Source organism: Chrysoperla carnea, chromosome 3 (genome assembly GCF_905475395.1).
Source record: "Chrysoperla carnea chromosome 3, inChrCarn1.1, whole genome shotgun sequence".
NCBI lineage: Eukaryota > Metazoa > Arthropoda > Insecta > Neuroptera > Chrysopidae > Chrysoperla > Chrysoperla carnea.
The window spans coordinates 60,536,269-60,549,180 of record NC_058339.1 but is presented as its reverse complement, the minus strand read 5'-3'; the positions used below and the strand labels follow the sequence as shown (position 1 = coordinate 60,549,180).

At 26.6% G+C, this 12,912-nt stretch overlaps 1 protein-coding gene across 1 annotated transcript in view; it reads right to left on the bottom strand.

Moving 5' to 3' along the window:
* The window catches only part of LOC123296151 (homeobox protein unc-4-like), a 132,782-nt gene that overhangs the window by 106,861 nt on the left and 13,009 nt on the right, over positions 1–12,912 (bottom strand). The gene's annotated exons all lie outside the window — the stretch shown is intronic.

The following is a 12,912-nucleotide window of genomic DNA, read 5'->3' as shown; positions in this document are numbered from 1 at the left end:
TTTCATTCTTGTGTCATGGTACCCACATACAATATAACGTAGAGTTTGATACTGACTATTATAAATCAAAGTGCATTTAGGTCGCTTTAATATAATAATATTCGAATTTAATCGGTGCGGTGCGGCGCGGTACGGTGTAGTGGTGGATGATATTATAACATTATATATGATGTACACACGAATTCTAAATTATATAAATTGTTATATCGTTATTTGTAGAAAAGTGAAGCTATCTATATTTATTATATGTATATACAATTTACGTTATGTATTTTAATAATAGTATAATATCTTTATTAAGTGACGTGTCTTTTACAATGATGACAATGTGATAATCTTATTATTTAACAATAAAATAGTTTTATATTTTTAAGTAGTTACTATGTCATGTGTTTTTATTGATGAGTCTCGCTGCAAGTGACTTCATATTTGTTCCTACAAATTTGCGGTTTAATGCTAATCCTAATCACTTTGATTATCATATATTTATATTTTGTAAATTATGGTGTATGTTCGATGCAGAATCGTCCAGAAACTTTAGTCTTTAGTCTCTACTATAGTCTCTTAAATTTACATTTATGCGTTTTTAAAGCCATTTTTTAACACATTAATTAAAAAATTAAAGAAACCACCCGAAACAAAATCAGTTCTGACCGATTTGTTTGTCGCATCGTAGCTCTTAAACGGGTGAACCGATTTTTATTTTTTCTTAGTTTGAAAATTTATTTTATCCAGAGTTTAGCGTTCTAGTCTATGTTTGAAGAAAATCTACTTTGTCGTTTGAAGATCATCAACTCTTTTCTAGTTGCTATCGTGTAGAAAACTAAACCGAAACTCGAACTTGTCTATCACTGTTATTTTCCATCGTTAAGTATGTTTTTCAAGTTAAAGATTAAATAAATGTCGATAAAAACGTGTGAACCATAATACACGAAGTATGCTCCGACGTACAATATCATAATGTACCATTGTGCACATTTTAATGTACCCAGAATTATCCCATGAAGGCGCTCCGATTTGACTTAAAGGCTCTCTCTTCAACATGTAATTGTCACTGAAATCGAAATGTGGATGTGATTGAAACATTGATAACTCTACATATTCTTTTACATCCACTACTCTGCGCGCCCAACAGATATTTCAACTGTTATTTTTAATGATTGGGGGTAAATAAGAGAAATCTTCTTTTTTCCACTAAAAGTCGCATACAGATACCTACTTGGTGACCCATAACAGAAAACTATAATAATAAAAATTAGTAAATACGCGTTAGATTTAAGGTACATCACTTTGCGTATTTGATGGAGAAACCAGAAGAAGAACTAAACCCAAAAATGTCAAATAAAGTGCTTAAAAAAGTAATTATCAATAATTTCTTATAAATTTCGAAATGAAAGAAAAACTTAACGGGATAAGTAGTCATAATTCAATTTGCACAATAAATAACAAACTCATTTTGATGAAATCGTACGACTATAATATTTTGAAAATAATTTGAATCGGGCAAAAAGACAATATTTTTATATTTTAATACAAACTGTACAAAATTAAAGAGCGCGCGAGTTTTATTTCCAAAATATCTAACCGGTTTTTTAGGTATACTGACGTCTAACTGAATATATGCTATAATTAAAACAATATTAGTTAGTATCTGGTGTACAAATCTATCTCTTGAATGTGTATATGGTTCTTTTTAGTTTTAAAAAATAATAATCATAATATATAGCTTTAAAATGAAATAATTGATATATAATTATCTTTATAATTGTGTTCAGAAATTAAGTTATAGTCAATAACTAGAGTACTGTCATGTTTGTGGTATTTAACAAAAAAAAAAAACATTAACAAATATAATAATTTTTTTTTATTAACTTTCTGATAGAAAACAATTGTTTTCGCCCTAAAAATTGGTACAAAAACAATCTTTTATTTTTCTGTGTACCTAAGAAATGAGAAACAAATTTGTAAGATTGCTTAAATGATTTATCATGAGCAAAGTTGAAAAAAAATAAATTTTTCTTGGGTACATAATTACAATATTTTTTGTATGTTTAATAAGAATTATGACAATACAAAAATAGAAAAATATCTGGGAAAATTATTGTATTTTCATCGGTCCTTGATATGTATTCCCAATTACAAGTTAATCCGACGTTTTGTAGGCGGTTAAAAACATGTTCAAAGTTTCCGTTACATACATTAAAAGATTTGGCTATTAGACAGATCTGGCTATTACTCAATTCGTTAGACAGATCTGTCTAATAGCCAAATCTTTTAATGTATGTAACGGAAACTTTGAACATGTTTTTAACCGCCTACAAAACGTCGGATGAACTTGTAATTGGGAATACATATCAAGGACCGATGAAAATACAATAATTTTCCCAGATATTTTTCTATTTTTGTATTGTCATATTTCTTATTAAACATACAAAAAATATTGTAATTATGTACCCAAGAAAAATTTATTTTTTTCAACTTTGCTCAGTATATGTGATTATCCTCAGGGTTTTCAATATTAACGATTTCCATATCTAAAAATATATACATTTACTTGCGCTCCCACCATATGTATACTGAATTTTTGATAAATAAATAATAGTCTAAAAAATACAAAATAATTAATAGTTTAAATAAAAAACACGCTTTTGTAACTAGCTGACCTAAAAAGTAGGAAATAATTTCCTTAAATTAAAAAAAATCATTTTACCGTAAAAAAGCTTGGAGTGCTTTTTAAGATATTTTATAATTTACCAATATCTGTCAATAAAATATTTACAATAATTCATATTTAGCACCCCGCGATTTTTTACGATAAAATGATTTTTTTGAAGTTTAAGAAATTCTTTAAAGCCTGTGTGTATTTGCCATATTGGCTGTTTAACGCCATTAATGATTTTCGCAATAGTTAAAATAAAATGATTTTGACTTACTTAACCATAAAGTTAATGATTTAGCATCTGAAGGTTATATTCTTCACGGCTTGGTTATTTTCATTTGATTTGATTTTCCATAAAAATTATGAAATGTAATTTACAGTTATTTTAAACAATATGAAATTTATTTTTTGTTGGTAAATGAAATAATATAAGATTTGTAATTTAATTTTTATTATTGTATAAAATATTAATTATTATTTAATTATCAAAAAGTGAGAAATTAGTTTTTTTTTATTGTATTCAAAATTATTCCATGTCCCGATATATTTTTTTCATTTGAATTCCCGATATATTTTTTTCGTTTGATAAAATATAAATTTTATTTTAAACGACTTAAGTTATCAGATATAGTAATATGGACTAAATGAAATAAAATATAAACTTTGAGGAAGTAGTACAATAAATACTCGTAAAATAATTATCTGGACAATTTTAGACCAAAAATTTCTTTTTTTATAAAAAGCTAGTGAAAGGTAAAAAATTAAGACCCCAGCCCAGGAACGGGTGTCAATTATATATATAGAGAAAATTCTTGAATTATTAACAATATATTTTGATCTTCAACTTAAAAACTGTATTCCACTAAAAAGGGATTATGTTTGATAACACATAATAAAAAATTATCATTTATATTTTAAGTAAAACCTAATATTCTTCTTACAAGTTTAGTTTATTCAATTAATTGTTTAAAAAATCAGTACCGCTAGGGTTTAGACCAATCGTTATATAATATTGAACGATCATTCAATTCCTGCAGCCATAATTTTTATCGTTAGTATTTATCAGAATATTCGAAAGTCAACTACATAGTAATAACATATTTTATTTTATTAAAAGATTTTAAATCCATAAGTAATTTACTTCAAGTTAATAAGGTATATTAAATTAAGTAATAAAAATATTAAATATTTAATTTAAATTTTATTTATTTATTTACTAAATATAATATTATTTAAAATTTGAATAAAATAATATTATGTATTTTTTTTAAATATTATTAAAAAATGATTAGGATAAAAATTATGGGATATAATCACAATTTAGACATACATTTATTTTTAAGAGAATTAAATTTATTTATTTCATGTATGTAAAGTAAGTAATTCTCATAAGAAGTTTAAAATCATTAACCACTTGTAAGTATTTCAAAAACGAATAAATTTTACTAATAAAAGGTTATCATTATGTCTAACCTTAGTTTTATTGGATTTCCCGTAAACATAAATAAGGTTTAAAAAATTTACTTTTATATGTTCTTTTCTTCGTTATCAGACATAATATAAGACCCAGAGACTTAAAACTTGGAGGAAAAGTGATACAAGAATTTGTTTTTTACATTCTGAACTAAAAAAAAGGGGGTGTTATAAGTTTGACCGCTATGTGTGTGTGTGTCTGTGTGTTTGTCTGTATGTGGTATCGTAGCGCCTAAACGGATGGACCGCTTTTAATTTTTTCTGGTTCGTTTAAAAGGTTATCTAACGGAGTGTGTTCTTAGCTATCAAATGCGAGTTTAGGATTCCAAGCCCGAAAACAATTTAAAAAGTAGCCACGATCTTCAAAATTCTTTAAGAAAAAAGTAATTTAATGGAGAGTGTTCTTATATATGTTTCAAGTGCGAGTTTAATTTTCCGTAACCGAAAAATTTATTAGAGATTTTTTAAATTTTGTAAATTTTGTTAACTTTCACTTTCAGTTATTATTTCTAATAGAAAAATAAATTTTCGTTAAAAACTTATATGGAAAATATTGGAACAAAACATTTCTTTTTTTATAGAAAGGTAGAAAAATGTAAAAAATTAAGACACCCCAGACCCGGAACGGGTAAATGTATAGCGAAAATTATCGAAGAAAGAAGTACTGTCATTTTTAATAAAATAAAAATTAGTATGGAGTAAAACTGAAAATAAACCCTGATTAGAAATTTTCAAATCTAAATTCTCAATTTTACGTTTGTTCTAAAAATGTTAAAGTTCTTAAAGGTATAACTAACTCTTTCTTTATGTTTTTTTGTATTTAAAACAACCCAAATACTACTACAAAAAGAATTTTAACTCAACGAAAAGAAAAATAAAATTAATATTTAGCCCGTGTATTTAGGACAGCATGCATGTAATAAAAAAAACCTGAAGTAAATAAGGAAGGAGGTAGATTCAACCTCTATAATGTATTTGTTAATTATTTTTTGATTATTTTTTCAATTCTTAGTATAATCTAATCAACAAACTAAATTATAATAAAATTATTAACACTTATTATACATTTTAAAATGTTTTCAGTCAACATAAAAAAAATATATATATATATATAAAAATAGAAACTATTGGAGTAGTATATAATGTTTTTGAAAATTAATTTATACCTTGCTTTCTTTATTGATTATAACTTCCAAATTAATGCTGTACAAGCGCGGATATTTGTTTTTAGTGTGTTTGGTTACCTACTTATTTTGTAATACGTTGTAGAATTGGCAGGAGTAGTTGTTTTTTGAAAATTTAATTGTTTAAAAGTATAATTGTTTCAGAGTAGAAGTATTTAAAGCATATATCTTTAATATATTCTCTTTTAAATATAATTCTAAGGAAGTAAAATTATATAGAAACAGGCTTGAAGCCCTCCTGCATCCCTGGGCTTAAAAATAAAGACTGCTAAAGACCACCGCGTTATAACCTCCCTTGCTCACACTAATCCAAATTCTATAACACTCGAAACAGAGGTAAGGAATGTTTTACACAAGTAAAATATATGTACAGTTTTCAATTTTTTTTAAATTGTAAAATAGTCATAATTCATTGATTATATCAGAACAGACGACCATGAATTGTATTTTTACCATTTTTACATTTTAACGTTTACAACTTATCATTAATTTAATTATACACAAATTTTCAAAATGCTCATAAATGGCGCAGTGAAATGTCAGACTAAATTTAATTTCTTTAATAAAAAAAAAAGAAAAAAAAATCTTTATAAATTAATGCTCATGTGTTACTCTGAGCTATATTATAGTAGAGTTTCAATCAAATCCATTCCGTAGTTTTTTCGTGAATGCGTTACAAGCAAACAAACAAACAACCTTTCTTTCACATTTATAACATATATAATCATTAACGTACAATTATTAAAAATAAATTTTATTTGAAAGTAGGAAAATTGGGCAGTAGTAATATTTTGGAAGAGAGCAATTAAAAGTAGAATTTTTGGAAACTTCTCTCGAATTTTTGTTTTTATCGGCGCAGTTTAAATCGACAATGAAGAACATGATCGGTTAAGAAAAAGTGAATGCTATAAATATTAAAACAAAACTCTCTAGCGTTACATATGACATGACAAATATAATTTAAAAAACAAAATTAAAAGTAATTTTAACTGATTTATTATTACATAAATTTACCACAAGTACATATATTATGATAATAATAATTCATTGTTATTCTTTTCTTATTAAAAACATCTCGACAGATGTGTTAATTTTCCATCATATTATACTTGTAATGAAAAAGGGCATTCTCCCTTGTTGACTATATATTTGAAGTACCTACACTGCTTTATAAAATATTTAATATTTATACTTTTGACAGTACGGGCTCAGGGTGGATGGGTTGTAGTTATACATTATAATCCTGAGGACTGTTTATTTCTACAATACAATCCACATAAAGATTCTATTACGATTACATTAGGACTATTGTAATAGCTGAAGGTAAGTATCATTTCTAGCTTGCCTCTTATTTTTCATTAAGTGATGTACCCTTTTTGAAAATAGAAATTAGTTTGAACTTTGTGGTTATTACACTTACTTACAGACAATAATTCAATATTTGATTATATGGAATTTACGAATCAAGTGTTTTAAATATTGGAAATTTAAATAGAAACGGAAAATGAAAGGAACCATAGAAAACCATAGGCAGGGTAGCCGGCACCTGGTACTATGCCTCCCGAGTATCACTCATAAAGTGAGTTGGTAAAGGATGAGGAATACATACGGTACCTAGATAACTATATGTTACATAAGTCAAAATAAACTATTTTTCCAGTTGAATGTACATGTGATAAAATAAAAACAAAAATTAATTTAAAAAAATGATACTAATATAATGTCAATTCACTATAGGTACTATTTGTTATCAATTCAACTGAGAAGTCAAATATTTAAGGTATAAAAATCCTTACAAATAGACTACATAAAATAAAACATGCATAAATTAATTCATAGGACAATTTTCGATGCGATTTGTACGACATCTAATAACACAAAGTGGTAAACGAATTTGATGCTAAAAGCAATCCTTCGTTTTAAAATATGGAGAAATATCTACTATGGAACTAATTGTATCACAACTTATAAGTTTGTTAAGCAGGCAACTTGGCTGATTTTGAGTTCCTTAATCGACACATTTGTAGCCACAACAGGGGTACGTCTTACCACACTGTTGTATTGTAAAATAATTTATACTTACTTCATTTGTACGGAAATAATTTCATTATTCAGGATAAACATTACCATTTCTTTTCAAAGTGTATAAGGACTATTATATAAAAGATTTTTAGGGAGTACAAAAGAGGAGATCCCCAGCTGGATGTTACGAAATTCTTGCATTTTAAATTTCGAAATGGACCAAACATGACTGTTTTTCAGAATTATAAAAAAAGCAACAATGCAAAATTTTAATCTATGTCATATACTATTTGCCAAAGGCTTATCTTTTTCATGTAGTTTTCTGCAACTCAAAAATTTTTATTTTAGAAAAAAAATATCTTATTTCAAAGTTGTCGAGTATAAAATTTCCTATGGATTTATATATTTGGTTTTTTATAACATTTCGTATTTCGGTAAAAACATAAATTTGTGTAAAATTTTCGCACTTTTAACAGTTTTTTAGAACTTATTAAAAAACTATACACTTTAGGGAGAAAATACTTCGGTTCAAAGTCGAAAAGAACACAAAACAAAGTTGTAGAGCACTAGAGTTGTAGAGCACGCAAAAAAAAATTATGTTATGCTTATCTAGCATACCTTACACGTAAATATTCGTGGAACATGAAAATTCGTGGAAAATTCAAATTTTTTTCTCCATGATTACTATAGGCCGCTAAATATAATGTTGTTAAATAAATTTCAAAACAGATTTCTATTCAAGTCAAACTAAGTATATCCTTTTCACCAGTCCGTTCCCTGTTCCACCACTGTTTTACATCATTTATAATCATTCTACTTACATGATATATTAATTTAATTTAAAAAATAAAAATGATTATTAAAAAATAAAAACAATTTCACAATCTTATTAATTTTCAGTACCTCTATAATAATATAATAGGTAATATTTTCACTCTCAATCATTTAATGAATACAAGTCAAAATAAAAGAGCCGCAATGCACCGCCTGCCTAGTATGTGTCATGTCTTAATAATATTTAATTGTATATACTATACATACACACAATATAGTTAAGGAGCTGACTATTTTTATGTAAAAATATTAGCCGTTGGCTGGTTAGCATGTTGGAAAATAAATATTTCATCAGGGACAAAAAATTTTCGGAATTTGATAAAACATAAAGTATTCTTGACGTAAAATACAATCATTGATCTTATTTGGTGAATATTTTGTATGCTATTACTCAAAAACCTAATTTGAAAAAAAAAAAATCCTTAAAAATCAAAAGGTCAAAGAAGCGGTATAACAACAGCAGAGTGGGGTCTACCTCTAAAACTGTTACCAACACATGATTATCAACTTACCACTATGAGCATGAACTTAATATATAAGTATTTTTTATGGAATGAGCATGAACTTACAAATATTTCTATCCGACGTATTTTTACACAAACAATCATGTCAGCTCCTGAATTAATAATATACAAGCAGTCAGTTAGCTTGTATATGACCAAAAGGTTTAATTATTTATTAAAATAATATAATTAATTATTATAAATACATAATAAAAATAGTGTTACAATATAATTAAACTAATTTTTTTTTTTTGTTAATATATTTATTTGTATGTATATGAATGTATGTATGCCTACCAGGTATTATCACCTCTACACAAGCATAAATAGAGATATCAAGTAATATAATGATTTTGAATATCTGATGTCTTATGTCGGCTGTTAAAAGAATACTTTACATTTGAAGAGTTTATAAAATTTTAACGGAAACACCAATATCCAGAAAAAATATCCACAAATAACTAGGAAATTAAATAATTCCATTTTTAAATTTCCATTTTTTTGTTTCAGTTACAAAAAAAAATTACTCTTTACGTTTCAATTCAAAGTAATCCTCGAAGAAATTCAGAGATGAATGAATAACCAAACAAAATTATCCCCAAAAACATTATCCCCACACCCAAACTGCATTATTGCCAAGTGTATAGTAATCTCTTGTAATCCTTTTAATAATAGCAAACTATTTTCTGATTAGATTCTAAACATGTAAACACTCTGTATTTAAACTACTTTTAACACTTCGGAACATACCTTTCTTGTTAAAACCCATAAAGAGTAAACTAAAGTCAAAGCCTGCCCTGCTATGCATTTAAAAACAATATTTTATGTTATTAGAAACAAAAGAACGGCAATCTGGAACTCAAGAAAGAGAATAGGTAACGTTACGAGTTAATTTTTTTTTAATATTTTTCTTTCAGCAATTTTACAATTTATCTTTCAACGTGTTTTATTTTGTATGTACATATATGTATATGTATAAACAGTAATAATTATTGTCTTATTGTGTATAAATAATTAAAGCAGTAATATAAATGTAAAATTTCAAAATAATAGTTGTTTGTGAGTTAATATTATTATTATATATTCATTATCATACATTTATTATATTATTAGTTTTATATTATACAACATAATCATATTATTATACAAGATGCTTCAGTATTAATATTATGCGAGTAGTTTGTTTTATAAACTTGCGTCTAGTTTATATGACCTTTGCATTTGTCAGTAGTAATTATCGCTTAGTGATAAATTAGTAACTGATTATACATTTGTATTTCCAGGTATGCATTAGTGACATGCTATTCGTACGAAATGGGATACTATCAGCAAAACAACATTCAAATTCACTGCAATGGATATTTTTATGGTCAATAAGCGATAAGGGATTAGTATATTATGTTTTATTTAGTACTAATACAAAACACTAATTCGCCTGGTTAGACACAAGGTATTTATATTTAGTAGCAAATATAAAGTAACAGATTTAGTAATAAATATAAAGAACTAGCTGATTAAAAGAGATTTAGAGAGTTTTTATCGTTACAGTGTAAATTAATCAAGCCTTCATGAGAAAAATTTGCCAAAAATCTATTTAACAAACTTTTACAAAACTCTTTCAAAAGCACGGTTCCTGTATGCTATCTCATAAGAACCGTGCATTTTACCGGGATAAAACTTAGCGTATGTCATTTTCTGACCCCTAAACTACCACTATCTATGCAAAACATCATGTCGATCCTTTGCTCTATGAAAAAATAAAACAAATCTATCCCACGGGAACCACACATTTTACTGAGATGTAGCCTATGTGCTATTCTAGACTATAATCTAACTTTGTGCCAAATTTCATCCAGATTCGTTCAGCTGTTCTATCGTGATTGAATAGAAAAAAAATCCATCCATCAAAACTTTCACGATTATAATAATACATATATAAGATATCAGACATCAGATTATTTATTAAGCTTATGTTCTAGTGATATACTTTAGGCTAAGCAGTCAAAGAAATCTATACACGGGCTTATTATACTACCTGACGCACATACTTTACGAAAGCTTAGTTCAAATAGATTTTTTCATTTGGCGCATTTGCGAAGTGAGGTTTTTTCAAAATATGCATACTGCATAGCAAAACGAACAATTTCTACCAGATTCGGTTTGATAATAAATCACAAAATAGTGTGCCTGTTTTTCTGCTGTTGCACTATATTAGTTTAACAATAACTTGGGTTAAGGAATAACTTTGGAAACGCGAAAGAATAACATTAAATAGTTACTATAAATATACTTATATCAAAAGCTTATCTGCTTCATTTACTGCTCAAATAATATATCAAAACATCTAATAATACTAAAGACGCGGCTCAACAATTGTTATTTAATTACATGGGAATAACCTTTACTCATTTTAAAGTAATTAGACTTTCATTAGTCCATAGCATATTAATACACCCAGTTCTAGGACCAAGTTAAAATTTCGTGACGTGTAAGTATCTCTCTTGATATTTCATCGCTAATCAATTTAACTCTGGTTGATTGAATTTGGCAAACTTGAACACATTGTATTGTCGTGTATATAGTTTATATTTGGGTATATACAAACATACCTATATAGTTGTGTATATGTATATATTTATTTTTTGATATATTTTCAATTAACATTATTAAATTTGTTTTGTAAAATGAATTTGTTGTAAATTAAGTAATTAATACACTTATTATTATTAACAAAATTAAATTATATAGCTTTATATTTTACATACAACAACTTATAGTTGTTTTTTAGTACTTGTTTTGTCTATTAATTATGGTATAAATATTATGTAGATACATGGATTGGTTATGTCTCTATTAAAAGGTACCACAGCCGGTTTTGTATTTTTTTTGAAAATATTCAGTAGCCTAGGAGCCAATGGCCAGCAGACTTATGATATATTTTAACAAACATTATACGTAAACCTGTAACAGCCGGCCACGTAACAGATGAGCTTAGATACATTTGAAAGGCGTAAAACTTTTATCGAATTCAACGTAATAGTAACTATGCTAAAAATAGGTTAAAAATATCATTATCAACAACATTCTTTCAGTTTTGTTTTATATTCCTTTCAGTTTTGTTTTATTCGGGGTGCGCAAAGTACAAAATTTTGAATTTTTCCAAAATAAAAAAAAACTTTTGAAGTTTTTTAATCAGTTTTAAGCAAAAAAGTACTCTTGTGATTTTCTCTAGACACTTAGTTTTCGAAATAAAAATTATTGAAAAATAGAAAAAGTAATAATCAATTTTTAATAAGAATATAGTTTATATAGTTTATATGCCTTCACAAATCCAGCAAATCCTGTGCTATTAATTTTTTTTTAAATATTTTTTATACCTAGTTTTTCGTAATTAAAAATTTAAATAAATATACAATAATTAAAAATAAATTCTGCTCAGAACTATCGAACTTACCTGAAAATCAAACAATCAATCAAAAAATATCTTTATTTATTGAACTCAACTCTAAGTGGCAGCTTTGAAAGTGTAACATTGGTCTGGGTCGAAAGTATAACATTGGTCTTGGGAATGACGCAGGCATTCCCAAGTAATGGATTTGTCCTCATTTCATATACGGGTGATATAAAATAATACTTGATGAAAATACAGGGTTTGTTAAAAGATCTTAACTGACTCTTAGACTAATTACGCTGATTGATTCAGAAATCGTATAATTACTGTAATTACTGCAGTTGCGTAGTAATTTTTGTGTATCAAGCATTTCTTTGAATATATTAAATAAATTGAAATTTTTTACGAAAAAAATAAGCATTAAAAATCTATGTACTGAAAACGACCAGTATTTTAAATTTCCCGATTCTTCCACCATCTTTCATGATAAAAATCAAAGCGGAATATAAACTTACAAAAATTTCGACTTTTTAGGATGCTTTCCGGTTAAAAGACTAAATATATGATACATTATTATATCCTAAGTATTCGAGAAAGCTCATTATTTACATCTTCAAACACATCTATTTTAGATGTATATGTATCTTGCAAAAACTGAACATATTATTGGGTAAATTAAATGGTTAAATGCTTAAGGCTAAAGCACTCCAATGCTAATAGCAAGCTCATATTACTAATATCAGCAACACGTTAACCCACGTCATCCCCAAATTGATAGGGAAATTAAACGACAGCTGTTCCTGCAAACCAAATTCTTAAAACCAAATAGCAGTTATATATATTGTC